This window comes from Silene latifolia, chromosome Y (assembly GCF_048544455.1).
Source record: "Silene latifolia isolate original U9 population chromosome Y, ASM4854445v1, whole genome shotgun sequence".
Taxonomy (NCBI): Eukaryota; Viridiplantae; Streptophyta; class Magnoliopsida; order Caryophyllales; family Caryophyllaceae; genus Silene; species Silene latifolia.
In genome coordinates, this window is record NC_133538.1 from 40,581,014 (window position 1) to 40,586,557 (window position 5,544).

Sequence of the window (5,544 nt, forward strand, 5' to 3'; positions counted from 1 at the left end):
AGGGCCCCGTAGCTAGATCGAAAGATGCTACCTGTTAAGAATGGACCGAGAGGACTTCTTATTTTCCCGTCTTACGTGATTATTTCGGACTTACCTAGGATACTGCCGTCGAAACTACAGTGAACCGACTATCTTAGCATCCCTTTAATATTTGATTTCATCTATTTTCTTTAATCGCTCATTTAATTCCTTTAGTTTAGTTTTAACTTTTTTGCCTTTAGTTATAGAATTATTCAAATCAAACCCCCCGAAACTGTTATTTCAGACTTAAATTAGACAACTTTAAATTGCTTGCCTCCTTGTGGTTCGACCCTGACTGCCACTATCTATAGTAGTAGTTTGGATTATAAATTTTATTTTTGATACTCTACAATGGTATCAAGAAGTATGCATTGAAAAGAAAAGAAAAGAAAGAGAAGAAGAAAAGATGTGAGAAATTCTCAAGCATTCTTCATATTATTTTGGAGAATTATCTTATGGTTTGAATTGCAAAATTGGGTTAGAATTGGGATTGAGCATCCTTGCATTTTTGTAGTTGCTAGCTTGACTTAGCTCCACATTACCATAACTCTTGTGTTCCCCCTTCTTACCCATGTTTATTTGCCTTCTTCTTACCCATTTGGTTTCTTTATCATGCTTACATTTGATTGTCCTTGCTTGCTAATTTTGACATGTTTACCATATTAGATTGCGGGCACATTGTTATAAGTTGAGGATAGTTGAGTGTTCATTCACAAAATTGTCCTATTCACATATAAAAAGTTTGAGTGTCCCGTGAGAGTCCATAAGTCAAAACATCATGCAAGAGCTTAAAGGTTCATTCAAAGTTTTCTATGCTACGCCGTCGTGTAAATCTCATCCATGTTTTGCTTTATTCCTTGCCCGTGTTGTTTCGGGTTTTTTAAAATCATTATGCTTAGCTTGTTTGGGATATGGCAATTGATGGGATTTGGTCTCTTGCTTGAGGACAAGCAAAGATTTAGCTTGGGGAGTTTGATAAGTGCATATTTTATACATTTAAACCCCCTATATTAGCTTGATTTTACATGTCTTTAGCACTTATCTTAAGTGTTTTATAGCTAATATTTACATTTCTACTTGTTTTGGATATTTTGACATATTTTGTAGGAAATGACCTTTTTGGAGCTAAAATACTACAAGGTTGCTAGAAATTGCAAGCTAAGTGGAAAGAAGACCAAATGGACTAAGAATTGGATGTTGCATGGACTTTGTACTTCAAGTTGCATGGGTTTGCATGGAGGAAATGTTGGATCAAAATAAAAATGCAAGAGAAGTCAACAATCAAAGTCAAGCCCAATGTTCAAGTCCAAATCAAGGAGGAAAGAATAGGATTCCAAGCTAACTAGGATGCCAAGGGATGAGGTCTTAAACCGGGTGATTAATCGCTAATTAATCACCCACATAGGATACTCTTGCTAATTAAGATGGGATTTAATGGAAACGGAGGGAAAACACACGACCCCGATCGGGGCCACCCAACCCCGATCGGGGCTGCATGCCAATGAACGCTTACGTTTCCTTGATTAATCATATAAGTATATAATTTACATCATAATTTTTATTAATCATCAAACAAACCAATCAAATCAAAATCGAAATCGACCTTGATAAGAATCTACCCATAGCAATTCACGACGTAATTCCCGTTTCCTTGTGTTCGACCCCTATTGCTACATTAATTTGTGTCTAGGGAAATTATCTTTGCATAGGTACACGATAAGCCTATTGATATGCCGTATTTAGCACGGGTTTAAGAGTCGTGAATTATGCGAATAACTATGGTATAAATTAGTTGTTAGAGGAATAATTGCATTAATACTCTTATTAAGTTGTTGGTTGTAACACCCCGTATTTTATTAAGTTGGATAAAATTTTTTTAATTGCTATTTTGAATTTAATTACATCATTTAACGATTTATATATTTATGCTTAGCTAATTAATTAATTTCATCATAATTCGATACGTTAATTTTAATAATCATTAATAAGTTTATTTAAAGTTAGTTCGAATTTATTGAAATTAGTTCGAGTTTATTTATTTAATAATTTCCGTTTCTTTACGAGTCCTTATGAAAGTTGTTTTAAGTGAACCCGAGATGGATTTTGGGAACAAAACCGTCCAATTAGCTAGTTTGAGCTTATTTCACTAAATTAGCAATTTTTTTTATTAATATCCGTTAGTTTCATAAAAATCGCTAATAATTCCGTTTCAAGCCGATTTCTTATTATTTACGTTAACTAGCTGAGTTTATTTTATTTTCACTCATTAAATTTATTTATTATTGATTCCGTTTTATTACTGAAACTTTTACTAAAACCGGTTAAATTTAACTCAAACGGTTTTAATAACTATCAAGTTTCTTAACGATGAAGAAACGTCGTATAATAAATAGCAGCAGCAAAGCTGCTCCCTCATTTCTCACGCAGCATTCTTTCTTCTCCCTTCCTTTTTCTTCTTTTCGTTCTGTTTTGATTTTTTTGATTTTAAATTGATCCTGCCACTCCGTTTGTCATCCGTTATCAATGATTTTCGTTCCATATTGCTGCTCCCATCATTCCTGTCAATCCGTTGTAAGTAAAATTCATTTTCGTTACGTATTTTTACAAACCCAATTTATACGTTCAGCTTTATTTATTATAAGACGGTTGTAGATGCTAAGATAGACGGTCTTGTAGAAGATTTGTTAGTCATAAATGATTAGTTCAATCGGAAAAAGGTAACAATGATAGGTTACTCAATATTACTTGTAAAATATGTTTATTTCGAATGCTGGTTAGTCTGTTTTATAATTAAGACGGTATATAATTATATATAGGGATCCTTATGGATGTTAATTAGTCAGTTGTATAGTTGAGACGGTGTATACTGACCTCTAGGGATCATTTGGGATGCTAGCTAGTAAGTGGTATATTTAAGACGGTGTATGCTGACATGTATGGATTGTTTTGGGTGATAATTGGTGTGTTTTATAGTTGAGACGGTGTATACTGACATGTAGGGATTGTTTTGGACTAATTTGGACTCTGTGTTGGGGCGATTTTTGTAGTCTTTAGGGACTGTTTTTGAGTTGCTTTATACTTGTGGATTTCCGCTCTAAAACCGTTTTAAATGCTGACTTAGTTGGCTCAGCTAGGACTGTTTTTAGGCGCGAGAATGGAGTCTTAAGGGGACGATTGGTACTGTTTTGGGCGGGGACGAGAGCCGTCATCGTGGGTTTTCACTTTGCATTTGAGGACTGGAGTTGGGGTCGAACTTAGGCATCTTTTGGGTTCTGTTTTGGACTGATTTTTGGGTCAGGTTATGAAGTAGGGTGAAGGGTGGCTATGGGTAGTCGGGTGGTGGTCGTGTCGGACTCTTTGTGGCTTGCTTTTAGGCGAGTCCGGTGGCCTGGGGTCGTAGCTTAGCAGTGGCCTTTGCCGTGGCCTAGCGAAGGGCCTAGCTAAGTCACGAGTTTGAGGCCATGTGTAGTTGGTGGTTAGGCCGAGTTTGAGGTTGTCATAATAATTTTAGAGCCGTGTCTATAATTTGTTTTGACGCTAGTTTGGTTTATTTAAAATATAATTAAATTAATTTCCGTCTCATATTTTTATATAAACATAATTCGTTAATATCGTCCTTTCACATAATTATTTTAGGTGGCTCATATGTGGTTGAAGATGAAGAGTAATTTTGGGTTTTAGAAGCTTTCTCAAGTTATTACTTGTCTCTTTGCTAGCGTAAGGTAACTATTCCGAGTTACTCGACGAATTAATGTCACATTAGTAGTAAATGTGGTGCTTGTTGTTTGTTAAGTTATTAGGTGATTGATAATGTGTTACTTTCGTTTTTCACATGATAGAAATTAGAAATAGCATGAGAATTATATTGTGATAAATTTTGTGATTTGGGCCAAAGTAGGCCAAGACTACGAGTGGGCCGTTGACCCGAACGAGTTTGGTCAAACTAGGTTTAAACCAGTCAGCCTCGATTTGACCGATGACCCGTCGCGGGACTCGGGTCGAGGGTTTGTCTTTGAGGTGAGATTGGTTATTGGATGTTTTACGTTGATGCCTTAATATTTATGACTATCATTTAATATGTTGGTTGTTGGATGAATTGGCTGCCTTATACTTCAGTCTTGTTGCCTCTTTGCCATTTTAGCTTGTTCTCATGAATTATGAGATTAACGGTTAGCTGGAATTTGGATTATTATTGATATTGGAGATATTGTTGGATTGTCAATTGAATTGGGTGTCCTACTTGTCTTGTGTGGTGTGGGCTAAAGTATTCAAGTGGGACTAGCTGGGACTAGGTCCTAGGTGAGTATTTCGGCCTTCATCATAGATAGGTCATTATAGTCTTTGATGAGTGTATGTTCACTGCTTAATAGCCTCTGTGTTCCTGACTTGGTGGGTTTATATCCAAGTTGGGGCATGACCTCGTTACTTATTTTGAGAGTAAGTGGTCAGCTTAAGTACTAGCCAACCCTTTGGTGGACTCCTTAGGGTACTCACTTTGTTTTAAAAAAATTGTGGGTCTTGGGTGCGGTGGTGTGTATCCGCATGTCTAGGTCTCAAGCAGATTTTAGGCTAGGGTTGTGTTGTATCTTGGCCATGTTTTGATAGAACCTCGAGCCAAGATACCGGTTCGATTACCTTCCCTACCTCGTGGTATAGACTCGAGGATTCTGAGTGACTATTGACCGTACTAAGAACTTATGCCTGTCTTTGATATATTGCCCTTTCTTGTTTGATGATTCTATGAATCATAGAAAGTGAGATGCAAGCCGGCTATGGTTGATAGAGTTTGGATTCCTGGATGTTATGTGATTCACATGATAGTGTAGTATGAGTCGGTCTAGTGTTCGCATGCTAGGACTATGTGTTGTTATATTGTTGTTCACATGATAAGCACGATTGTCTAGCATCTATATGCTAAGGCTATATGTTATTCATATTCATATTCTTATGTTTACATGTTATATTAATTATGACATTTCGTGGGCGGAGAACTCGAGTTACTCCCCACTTGATCGTGGCTTTCGTATTTGTATAAAATGCGAATGACAGGTAGGTGATGCATATATGGGGTACATGGACGAGCTAGCGAGCAAAGTAACCTTGGGACCTAGATTGACTTTATTATATTGTGACCCTTATATATTTTTATGTCACATACATTTTAGGGACATATGTCTCCCTCTTTACATTTGGTTGTATAATTTGCTATTCGCGACTTTAGCGATGGTTATGTTATGAAACTTCTAGTTAGACCTTGTATGTTTGACACCTTCCAATTTGGATATCTTTATAACAGGTTCAGGTTTTAAAAATTACAGGTTCTTACCCAAATGAACCTATTACAAACATATCCATGCATTTTTATTCTAGATTTACGTGTTTACTTTTCCGCGATATGTGAGGGTGTCACATTGGTACTATATTGGGATAATTAGAAGAGATTATGGATCAATGAAGTTAGGGTATTATTTGGATTGGAGTATGTTGTATGGATGGATCTTTTGCATATGGTTTTGTCCTTTA